This window comes from Malurus melanocephalus, unplaced genomic scaffold, assembly GCF_030028575.1.
Source record: "Malurus melanocephalus ecotype Western Australia unplaced genomic scaffold, MMel_1.1 scaffold_383, whole genome shotgun sequence".
Lineage (NCBI taxonomy): Eukaryota > Metazoa > Chordata > Aves > Passeriformes > Maluridae > Malurus > Malurus melanocephalus.
In genome coordinates, this window is record NW_026623615.1 from 471,612 (window position 1) to 484,455 (window position 12,844).

Here is a 12,844-nt window from a genome sequence, read left to right on the forward strand (position 1 = left end):
CCGGGCTGGCGGCGGGAGCTCCCGCGGGGCGGGGGAAGCGTGTGGGCTCCGGGAGGGACCGCGGGGCCGGGCCGGGATGGGCCGGGAGCGCCGCTCTGGTTCCGGGCGGGAAACGTGACCGGCCCGGTGTGCGCCTGTGGAGCAGCGACCTTGGGACCGCCGCGCCCGGCCCTTGCAGCCCCGCCGGCAAAGGACAGGCGGCTGCCAGCCAGGGGCCATCCCTGCGCTTGTCCTCCCTTCTGCACGGGGACGTGCAGCGCTGCTACCCCTGGTGAACTGTTGGCTTGAAATGTTCTRCTTCTTGGTGGTGAGAAAGTAATTGCATTCTGGTATAAAACTGCATTATGACGGAAAATAAAATCAGGTTTTAACTTCATGGCCTTCCTGAATTTTTTTTTAACCGCTGTGGGGTCATTGTGAGCTGCAATAGTTTATGGTCTGTGAATGCAGCTGATCAGTTTTAACCAAGTTTCAGYTTAAAACTACAAACTTATACTCGGGTTTGGTAAACTAGTCCTTAAAGTCCTCTAAGTTGTAATCATGTTGCTGCACTAAAGAAACGCAATGCATTACTATCTTCAGCCATGAAAGTGTCCTTTTACCCAAGGCTTTTTACCTGCCTGTATTGCCAGCCTTTTAAAAAACTGATATAAAGACAAACTCTCTTGAGCGCTGGTTTTATTTCTGTTGATCTTCCCAAAATATGTACATTATGTTGACTATGAATCTGATACATTTCCTTTCAGTATCAATAGCGAGTCTCTTGGTTTAAAGGGAATTGGATTAATAATAAAGTGCAGATAAAAAGCCTGATTCTGAGTAGTGGTGAATTTCTTAAAGAGAAACCAAATCTCCTCATAAGATCTGATCTTCTCACATTATCTTCTGCCTTAAGAACTGGTAAGTGTAAAATCTGTGCAGGTACCATGAATTGGGACAGAGGGCCAGGACGTATATATATATATAGTTATGTTAATGTGTAGATGGGTTATTACTATATTCTTATATAACTTGAAATGCAGGTTGTATAGTGTGTCTTCGGCTGTTTATGGTTTAAGGGATGTTAGGAAGAAGGAAGAAAAGCCAATCAAAAGGCAAAGTATTTATAACATTAATRTCTATCATTGTGTTAAACATCTAACTTGTGTGCTTTTCCCCTCTTAATTCATATACATTAAATAGCACCTTTACTTAGATTATACTCACGTCACTTGAAATACCTGTAGAGTGAATCCAAACCCAGAATCATTGGATATCTTGAGCGAGAAGGAACCCACTGTGAATGACTGTCAAGTTTCATCCAGATTTTAGTCTAATGTTAAACTCAAATCAAGTTCTGTAAGTGGATGAAATTGAGAATGTATTTATGATGTACATTGCCCRTTCACCTTAAATGCAGGTGTATTTTGTTCCCATTTTATTGTAACTGTATAAATTTTGCCACAAAAGAAGGAAAATGTTAAAGTAATGGCTATAAGTCAATATACCAAGTACATAAGGCATGGCAGTTAGCACCATTTTCCTCTACAGATCTCTTGGTTTTCAGCAATACTTTAACATGTAATGTAGCCCATCTGGACTGTTTTTAAGCAGTGGAAATGCTAATCCAATAATTTTTTTCATGTTTAGTGTTGCCACAGTTCATCAGAGTAACGGATATGAAGACTAAGAAATTTATGGATAAGTAATACTAAAAAAATATAGTTTAGACATAGAATAGTAACTTACCTACCATTACAGAATTTTGCAGTGCAAGTTTGTTAAAACAAAAGCTACTCTCACAAGTTTAAAATAGTCTATTTAATTCCCAGAGTACCTTCAACTGTACATTGACCAGGGGAATATGAAATGTTACTTTCTCCAAATCTTTTTGGCATCCAAATCCTTTAGGTTCCTATTAAAAATAAAATAAAGCTATTAAGAGGTCCCTGAAATAACACAGTCAAAAGACGATTTCAAGTAGCTGTTGAAAGTTGCTAGTAGGAAAAACAAGATCACAAGGAAAGAAAGTGGGTTTATGCAGAGGTTTTTTTAGAGTGACTCAGTATAAGAAATCTGTATTTGTGTAGGAATTGCATTCTGTTCATACACTGGAGGGTTAATGTGGCTACTCCAAATTCTGTTTCAGTAATCATAGTTGCACAAATAATGCAGGTTTTAAAAGAGATTAATGCTCATTATTCTGTGAAGGAGGCAGAGGAGAAAGTACTTTGATATTATGCCAGTGTCCAAAAGTTTCTCTTGAAATACAGTTTTAGGATGATAATGTCTGGGATTGTTTATGTTATTTTTAGTAGGATTTCTCCAACAAATACATGCCAAGGAGAACTCATTATATTAAAACAAACACTGTAACATATTTCCRTGCATTGGGAAGACTTTTTTCATAGTGGAGATGTGTTTTCATAGGCATACACAGTTCTGAACCATGTGCTAAATGCTAGATTTTTTCAGACCAGTATAGACAGTTTCTCTCAGAAGTTTTTATTGCAGTGAACATATTATCTACTTTACATCAATTAAGGCAAAAATGGGAACAGATTAATTTTAGTGCCAGTATAGAGACTCCAGCACTGTACTAGTTCTCAGAATTTCCATCATCTGAACATCTGGTTCTCATMTCAGCTATCTTAGCCCCAAGGCTGTTGCTTGTGCTCACCTTCCCTCTGCTCAGGACAACTGCTGTTCATGAAGTGCTGATTTCCTATGTGCTTAATAATTCAGCTGTCAAGAATGATGCATAGCCATTTGAAATTAATCTCTGTCATTCTAGCATTCATTTGCAGCTGTCATGCAAGTGTATGCAAGGAAATTTCCAAAGATGTTGCTGGAAAGTGGGACCCAATGGGCAATATGTTTTAGTGATAATTGATTTTGCTTTTTTTGCCTTCGAAAAATGTGTCTTTTGTCCTGTGGAAGACCTACAGGAAAACAATTCTGAATCGAGTAAGGCTAGAAGATACACTGTATTGAACATAAAAGACTACGTTTTTCTCTTAAGAGTCTAATTTAGGGGAAAAATTAGGGAGATCCTAACCCCAGATTTATTGGCCAGATGAAAAAGAATTGGAAGATATTATGTAAAACTAAAAMATGTCTACAAAATGGTTTTCAAAAAAATCTGTGGATTGAAAGTACTGGCATTAAAACAGTACAAATGTGTTACCTCAGTTTCAAACTCATTGAAAAYATTTTAATTAGTCATCTCCTGTTCCAGGAAACAATTATCAGTATGGGCTGGAAAAAGAAAGACAGGAAGATAAAGGACACCTAAAAGTATCTGACACTACGTAATAATAAAATCAACATACAAAGTGTAGCAACCTCTTGTGTTTGTTTCTAAGGGTCACCACACAAGTCGTGGCTCTGTGTGAGGCTGCTTCTTGGAGGTTGTGGAAGGGATCGCTTGAGGCCATGTGCCCAGTCCCCATCCCCCCTGGCTCAGGGCATGGTTGGCTAAAGCAAGTTCCTTAATACATTGTTTGGCCGTTTCTGAACATCTCCAAGGGTGGAAACTCTGCAGTCTGTCTGCGCAACCTAATCCATTGCTTGACCTCACTTTWACAATACTTTCTTTTTTCTAATGTTCAAATGGTATTTCCTAAATCTCAGTTTATGCCCATTGCCTGTTGTCCATCTGCTGGCTACCACTGAGAAGATTCTGACTGCATCTTTATGTACAGTGGGATCCTTGCTCACCAGGCTTGCAGATGACACCAYGCTGCATGGTGCTGTTGATGCAGGAGGAAAGGATGCCATCCAGAGGGACCCTGACAGACTTGAGTAGTGGGCCTGTGTGAGCCTCGTGACGTTCAACAAGGCCAAGTCCTACAACCTGGTGTGGGCATTCCCAAGTACCAATTCACACTAGAGAATAAAGGGATTAAGAGTAGGTCTGTGCAGAAGGATTTGCGAATAGATACTGGTAAATGAAAAAATGGACATGACCCAGCAATGTGCACTTGCAGGCCAGGAAGGCGACCATATCCTTGTCTGCATCAAAAGCAGCATGGCCAGCAGGTTGAGGGAGTGATTCTGCTTCTCTACTCTGGTCTCATGAAACCCCACTTGAGTATTGCACCCTCTTCTGGAATCCTCAGGACAGGAAAGATGTGGATTTGTTGGAGCAAGTCCAGAGGAGGGAATGCAGAGGGAGAATGGAACACCTCTCCTGTGGAAAAAAAAAAAAGGTCTAAAGAAGCTGCTCAGCTTGGAGAAGAAAATACTCCAGGGAGACCTTACTATAGCCTTTCAATACATAAAAGAGGCTAATAAGAGAAAGRCAAGACTTTTAGCAACCAGATCTGCTATAAGAGATCCCTCTATTGGCAGGGTGGTGTTGGATCTTTGAAGGTTCAACCAAAATCATTCTATGGTTCTATGGTTCTRTACAGGCAGACAGTAACAGAACAAGGGGCAATGGCTTTAGACTGAAAGAGGGTGGGTTTAGATTAGATGTTAGGATGAAATTCTTTACTCAAAGTATGGTAAAGYACTAGGGTAGGTTGCTCACAGAAGTTCTGAATGCCCTGTTGCTAGAAGTGTTCAAGGCCAGGTTGTACGGGACCCCAAGAATCTGATCTATTGGGTGGCATCCCTATCCATAGCAGCAKGGTTGGAACCTGGTGATCTTTAAGGTCCCAACCAACCTAAATCATTKTGTGATTCTACTCTTCTGTACACCATTCAGATATGCATAAACATTTGRTAAGATTTCCCTTGAGCTTTCTCTGTGAAACTAAACATCATCTCTCTTGGTCTTTCCTCATTTAAATATCAATATATTTCCTTGATGCAACTGATACAAGCCTTCATTTCAATAAAAAGGGATGTTTTTGCAGGCCAATGACACAATGGCGAAAATAATTGAGAGACTTGGGAAGTAATTTCAGAATTCTAAAATCTTCTTCCAGTCGCAAAGCCAAATGTATAGTTTACTGTGCTGTGTTTGGTGTCTGAGAGAAAATAAATCTGGAATGTTGGGGACTAATTCTCAGTTCAGGTCTGTATTTTCCATTGTTGTGAAGAATTAGTCAAAAATCAAGGTGGGGTTTTTTCCTTTTTTTTTTCTCTCTTCATTCTAGAGATGACAGAAAATTGGAAGTTGCTGCAGGCTTGAAGTTCTGATTAAGTCCTGTGTAATAGTGGTCGGGTGTGGRTGATGTTGTGACTACTCTGGCAGGTTTAGGTCACTGAGAAACCTCAGATACAGGGATTAGTTTCCAGTAATTGTGTACATTAGTATTCAGCTGTTTTCTTTCACCAGTTAAACAGACACTACATAGTTTTTAAAAATTCAGTTTTCTCCATAGAATATGACTGTCCTGAAAATGTGCTCTTGCCAAGGCCATTTCTACAATTTCAAAGGTTACCAGCAGTGAATCAGTGTACCCTAGGGTTTGGACCAGAACACTGAAAGGTGTAAAAAATTCAAGCCTTCACTGTCATATTATGGTATGCACTCACACTGATCTGGGGACAGGGTTTTCTAAAGAGTCTAGGGAAGGGAAGTGCTAGATTTTTTTTTGTTTCCATAAGTTTCATGTACCTAATTCCTCTAAAAATCTCTTCAAAATCTGAATTTCATGACTGCTACAATACAGTAAGTTTAAATTCACCAATTTCAATTAAATTCTGGCTTCAGTTTCTAGTATGTACAGATATACATATACTTTATATATGTSTATATGTGACTATGTATATAAATATAAATAGATAAAGCCGTTATTTACATTGTTATTTTCTCTGTTTTCAATGCCTGCCAGAGATAATATTTTGCTTTGATAATCACTAATAAAATTCTATATACTTTGGTGAATATGAAGTCAGAATTGATTAAATTGATTAAAAGACTGCATATGTTTTGAAAAGTGAAGTGTAAAGAACCAGTATTAAGCAGTAGTATAACTGAAGTATTTTGGCACATTTTTTTCTAAATATTTCTACTAGATAAAAGCCCAGAGGAGTTGGTAATCCAAATCAACAGCATACCACAGTTTTTACTCCCTTTTTGAAGTGATTTGACAGAAGCTGTAGCCTGATTAAGCTATTTATAAGAAACTAAAGCAGATCATGAGACATTTTGTGCCATTTTGTTTCAAGATAGGATGAGAAGGAAAAATATTTCTTACCGAAATTGTGAAATAGGTGGTTAGAAWCAAGTTCTACCCTAGAATCAGTTACTGTAAAAATGCTTGGATCTGTCCTTGTGGCAGGGATTTTCTGTTGCAAAGAGAGGAATCTGGAATTGGTAACCACTATCCTTATTTTGAAAAGTTGTGAAATTTGAATCACATCTTTTTTTTTTTTTCTTCATTCTCATTAATAAGGCTTTAGAGGTATCCTGTGGTGTGTAGCAATCCAGAACTCCGCATGTATGTACAAATCATTGCTTGTCATTTCTGTTTCTTCGTGCAAGTTTCACCGTTCTACTCTGCAGAACTGTTGCACCTGCCAAGCAGCAAACACAAATCCAGTAGTCTGGGAGTAGTGACAGTCTCATCTTCCATGTGAGAGAGGTGTTTTTCTGATGCCTGCTTCAGTCATATGCTCATATCCAAGCCAAGTGGACACCATGTTTAGCATAATGGACAGCATATTTAGTGTTGACATCATTACCAGGAGTGTTGAATACTCTTTGCTTGTCAGCACTGCCTTAGCTGAAGCTGTGCAGCATTAAATCTGTAACCTGARCTCTGAGTAGCATGCTGACTTCAATGTCTTGTGTTTTGCGAATGAAATAATTCCATACCACTGCATTTAACCTTATGGTTTCTGKTTTTTTAGGATAAGGAATAAGGATCAGGCAGGATTGGATCTTTGTCAGGAAATCTCCAAATATGYGTAAGTGTTGGAGCAGGGGGTTGTGGTTACTCAGCAGCTGCTGCTCTTTTGTTTCAGTTAGTTATCAGACCGTGCCATGTCAGGACACTTGGTTTCTGGTGTTTTTTTCTCAAGCAAAACCAAGGCCCTGGTTAAACCTGATCAAAAAATGGAAAGTGTATCKTGAATATTAATTTAAAAAATCAGATTCTTATATGTAAGACTAACAACGGGAAAATTTAGACCTATAGCCAAAAAGAATTTCAGAGTATCATGCAACTAGTAAATTAAGAGCATGGTTTCCTTGGGAATACTGCAACATGAGATACTTGAGATACTGCAGAATTTCAGTGTATAAATTTAGATTCTGAGTGTCACAGTTCAAGTGGAAACACAGGGATGATAGGTAGCACAGTAGCAGTTAGCACAGCTGTGTGGTGCAGAGTATGGGCATGAAAGCAGCTACAATCATTTGGTATTTTAGAAGTAAACTTCAACCACGGGTGTGAAATGGATCTGAGCTAAATTTCTTTCATTTATATYTACCTACCTGTAGTGTATCTGTATCTAAGCTAACAGCCCAAATAATATTCTTGTAGCAGTTTTATATGCAATAAAGTGTTGAGAATTATTCCAGAAAGGATGCTGTACTTCAGACCCTTTGCTGGCAGTACAATGTAATTTCTGTATTTTAATAATTTTTCCAGYAGATGGCAGTAGCCACTTATTGGCTGATAAATTAACACCATCATAATGCAGTATATAAACATGCAGCAGTAAAACCCAAATCTGTTCGTATGTAGGTAACTGTATCTGTTACAAGTGTGTCACCTGTTTGCTATATCTGAACATGAAATCTTTTCTGAATATTTTCCTTTTGAGGTTTGCTTATARATATGCGACAGTAGAAAACTAATAAAGCTGTTACAGAGCTACTAAGGGTYAAGGAGAATTAAATCTCAACGCATGCTTAGTTCTGAGGTCATTGGAGTTTGCCCACATTTGAAAACTGTTGTAGGTTACCTTGAGTTGATGGCTTTTACAATGYTTTACACTCAGATTGGAATGCTTTATTGTAAATTATCTGACATTAAATTGTTCTTTTATGATTGGCATTTTACTCAAGTAATAGTACAGGTTTTCTTGTACCAAAATCAGTATGGATGGTCCTGCATTGCAAAACATGTTGTTGCGAGACTGTCAAAACCTACCACTGTTTTTTTGGTTTATTTTGCTGCTTCTACGCTTTCTGTCCATCCATGTAGCCTTTTCTGTCCTGGRGGCATGGTACAGAAATCGATATTGTGCTGTTTAAACACTGATCTTAAGACTTTTATGTGATTGTGCCTAATTCATAAGGAGTTCACAAACCAGAGCTCTTGATGCTTCATCAATCATTTATGATGYTGGATGGAGTCAAGTTCTGAGAGTCTCAGAGGGAAACTTTTTTTCACCTAAATAATATTCATTATTTTAACTGATCTGCAGTTATATAAACAGCCACTATTATGCAGATGAAGGAATACATGGGATTAAATCTATTTTTTCCAAATATCTCATAAGTAGGATAGGAATTACAATGATCTGGTGTTTTTACAAAAAAAGTTTTATGATATCTTGCTGAATGGGCTTTGCCAGTCTCAATAATACAAATATGAGAATGTCAGACACACTGGATCTCAGGAAGCCCCTAAAGAGACATGGGGAGTTAGAAGACCCTGGAAAACACTGAAGAATCAATCTGAACCACAAGCAGAGGACAAAATGAATGCATGGGGTCAAATCCAGTAAATAGAAATTGATACAGTGCTATTCAACTTCAGCATAGGAGGGTCACAGGTTTAAATAACTTGATGGCACTAACATTTTTCCATTCTTTTTTTAGTTTCTTGCATTAAGCACTTTTCCTACCACCTTGCCTGCATCCTGGCTTCTCTTCAGCTGTCCTGCACACCACCTGTTGCCACTTTCCTGTTTCTGTAAGTACATGCAAGCAGAAACATTGTCCCACTCTGTCCCGGATCACTCATCCCGCTTCATCTCTTCCTTTCTGTCTAGCTGACTTCTGATTCTCTGAGAATGGTGTTATTTAGGTGACAATTTTAAAGACAGACATACAGAGAAGGGTGAGTGATATCTTTGAATCCAAGAGYACACATAGCTCTCAGCTTTTTACTAATACACTATCAGTATGTGTCTTTACAATATTCACAGGAACATCCAGCTCATCAGTGGCCATTTATTTCTCCAGGTTGGCAGAGCAACCAGTTTTTACTTTTCTCCAGGTATCCCACCTGGAGAGTGGCTATGCATGTGAGGAACTTTTTCTCCTTTTTGCCTTATAGGTCTAATGCCATGAAAAAGAAAGGGTGGGGAGAGGGAAGGGGTAATGAATGATGATGCAAACAACTTCTTGACATACATACCAAAGTATTCACTTGAATGTAATAGTGCTGTGGAAGCCTTGAACAAGATATTTATATGATAAGTTTTATTTTTTTGGTATTGCTATCTGATGAATAAAAGACTTGACATTTTCTTTGTATTGTTTTGGGTCATTGATCCTCCTTTTATTTCATCATCATAACACTCAGAGACTCTGAAAGAACATGGAAACTTCAACCTTGTTACAAGATTGGTATTACAAGCTATGTGTGAAYATGCAGAAAAATAACATTAAATGTGATAACATTTACCAAATGTGATTAAACTATGATAAACAGTACACTGGGCCAAGAAGACATCTAGCATTCCTAAGATATGTCTTCTGTGAAAAAATTATATACTGATGAAAAGCTGAAGTTAGYACCAGTGTGGGTATACAATTCATTCCTCATTTTTGATTATGTCTCATTTTACTCACTTCTCCTTTCTGACTTACCAGGCTTCCTTTCCTCCTATTCCCTTATGCAAGGTTCTTTCTTACTTGCTCTCCTGGGCTTCTGCAAAACATGTCAAGCAACAATCAAAGGGAACATGTTTTTTTTTGCTTCTGGAATCCTGGTCTTAAAGTGTTGTAAATGTGGCACTGTATAATTTCTKGGTCTTTCCTACAGATATTCTTACTGTAGGAGAACTTTCCAGATGCAGATCAAAGACTGGTATACCACAGATGAAGATTTTCCTCTGTTTATGAATCTTGAAGTATAGGGTTAAAAAAAAAAAAAAAAAAGAAGCAAACATTTTGACAATCAATAGACTTTGATTTAGAGAATGTGAAACAATTTGGTTTTGACGGAGCCCAAAGCCACTGCCTTCCTTTGCAGGTCACCCTGATTCACAAGTTACTCTCCTCTTTGTATATGTTGGCAGCGAGTACACATGTTCATTATAATTTACTCCTGACTTGACTGTGAAAAAGAAATAGGGTAATAGAACCAATATGGCAATAAGACCAATATAAGGGAAACTGCTAAAGATCAAGCACCTTCAGGGTTGAATGAATTTATAGTGTAAGCACAGTTGGTCAAGCCCACTGGGCAGTGGGAGTGTGYACAACAAGCTTTGTACAAACAAAGTCAGACAACAAAAAATGAGTGTAGTCCAGAACAATGGTCCCACATGTATCACACKGTGTTCTGCTCCATCTGCTGTGATAAGTATGACAGAGGCAAGGTGGGTTAGTGGTGATCARCATCCTGTAATAGGTCATTTCCGTGTGGACACTGCAATTGTAAAGACAGAGTCTGGGTACGGGCCACTTAGAGACCTTTGTCTCCTGAACAGTGATCAGCTGCCCCACTCTCATAATATCTTCAACATTCCCAGCATGGAATAATTCCTATGATTTCAGGCACAGTGCTRAAGATTTGCTTCTCTGAGTGGAGCATGAAAGGAGGTAGAAAAATTGTGCCAGCCTTTTCTCAAACTCRCCTCACACCTGCTCAAAACAGGCCTGAAGAAAGCAGAAGTTCTCCTAGGCAAGACCTGGCAAGCTGCCCAAGATGTCAAAAAGATTTGCCGTGACCCTGCTCCATGACAACTCRATCAGTTCTAGATCCTGTGCAACTTGCCAGTCCAGATGAATATTGCAGCGTCAATGACATATTTCTGGTGAATGCTGTGTCTTTCAAGTTGTTGTTGTTGGACTAAAAATATGACAGGTCACTGGCTTCCAGACTAGGCCCTTGACACAAATTTTACACAGTTGGCTGTCTGACCTTCCTGACACTGGTAGTGTCAAGTTCCTGAAACAACAGAGAGCTTAAACTTGTCAGACACCAATAAGTTATCCACCGACACAACAGACTGGCCTTTCCCACTCTAGGTAAGTGTTTATCTCATGTGCATACACGTCTTGATTTCCTAAAAGGAATGTTTAGRATACATGTAAACTTTTTTGGAATGCACTGCTTGTTCTGGAGATGATAGTGTTTCTCTAGSTGTATGAACCCATGTTTTATGTGTAAATCACTTAGCTGCTGAGATAAGTAAGTAGATTACTACGCCCAAGTAGGAGTAGTTGGTACCTAGTGGTCAGCTAGTTCCTGGTGTAATTCAGACTCTCTAAAATCTGTTTACAGAGCTGTTTGTATGAACACTTCCTATCCTTTTCATTCATACTTTTTATCCTGATCCCACCTGAGCTTGTTTTCCTGTGAGCTTTACACTCAATGTGGAGTATGTGAACAAACATACTGCTCCAGGAAAGACAGAGTTTCTTATTTTCCAAAGATTGGCAGTGTGATAAACATTACGTAGTTTGAATCAGAATTTTAAATCCTGCCTTGGTGCAGGAATAGTTTTAAGTGCATGTTGTGATTTGGACCCCAGTCGAACACCAAGGCACTCATGATGCTTTCCCTCCCACCCCCAGGAGAGGCAGAGGGAAGAGCAAAAACCCCAATTAACACCAAGATCTATGGCTTTTAGATAAGATAACAGATTGAGAGAAAGATTTTCACACTCCAGTGATGGTCAAACAGGCTGAAAAAAGCTTAAGCTGCAAAATGGGCTTATTACTAAAACTACTAAGAATACTACTGCATGAAAGGGGAGGGGGAAAACAAAGACAGAGGGCAAATTTATGAGGAGGAGAAAAAAAAAACCAGACATTTAAGACACCCATCTTTTCCTGATTCGCTCCCCACTCCTCCTACCTTCACYGGGGGAGCAGGGCATGAGAGCTTTTCTGGTCAGTCCATTGCTATGGTTGTCTTCCACCACACCACCATAGCAGAAGAGTTCTTATCCAGCCCCAGGCTGTGGAKGCTCTTTTCCCAAGAATAGACAGTACATCACTGCTGGTGGCATRGGATTTTTGTTTCCTTTACCTCRTCCACAGGGAAAAGGGAAACAGTCCYCCAAGGCTGCTCCCTCAAATCTCYGGGCAGAACAGTTTCTTCTCAGCATCTGCTTACTCCAGGCATTGGCAGGAGCCACCTCTTCCCCACGGGCTAAAAATCAGTCCAGGCCTGCCAGGTTGTCTATCTCGGGTGCAGTGCCTCTCTCTCTACAGGTTTTCCACTGAAGAACAGTCACCTTGGGAAGAGTTTATTTTTTTCCAGTTGTGATTGGGCACCACAACTTGCATAAGAACCTTCTGTCTCCATTTTTTCTCACATCTCCTCACCCTCCCCCTCCGTCCTCCCCTGTGCAGGGGGGATGGGACTAAAAGCTAAAGCTAATGGCAGCTGCTGCAAGCTAACTTGAATTCTTCTTAAATACGAGACCGCAAGACATCACAGAGGTATAACCAGTACCTCTAATTGGCCCAGGCCTGGCCAGCAGCCTGTCCATCACCCTCAGAGCCATCATAGATTGGCTCTAAAACACAGGGGGCAGGGCTCCTTTGCTGGACATGATGGAGAAAGCTTCCAGAACTTTCTCAAAGGCGCCATCTGTGTGGTTTTGTGGTCCTATCCCCTACCACTAAAAAGCTGGACCAAGCAAAACCACCACAGTGCAAAATACCACAGAAGTGTTTCATTATACATTGATTTGAAAAACTAATTCTGCTTCTTTTTCTTTGCACCCCCCCCCCAAAAAAAAAAAAAAAAAAATCAGGGATCTTCTGTTGGAA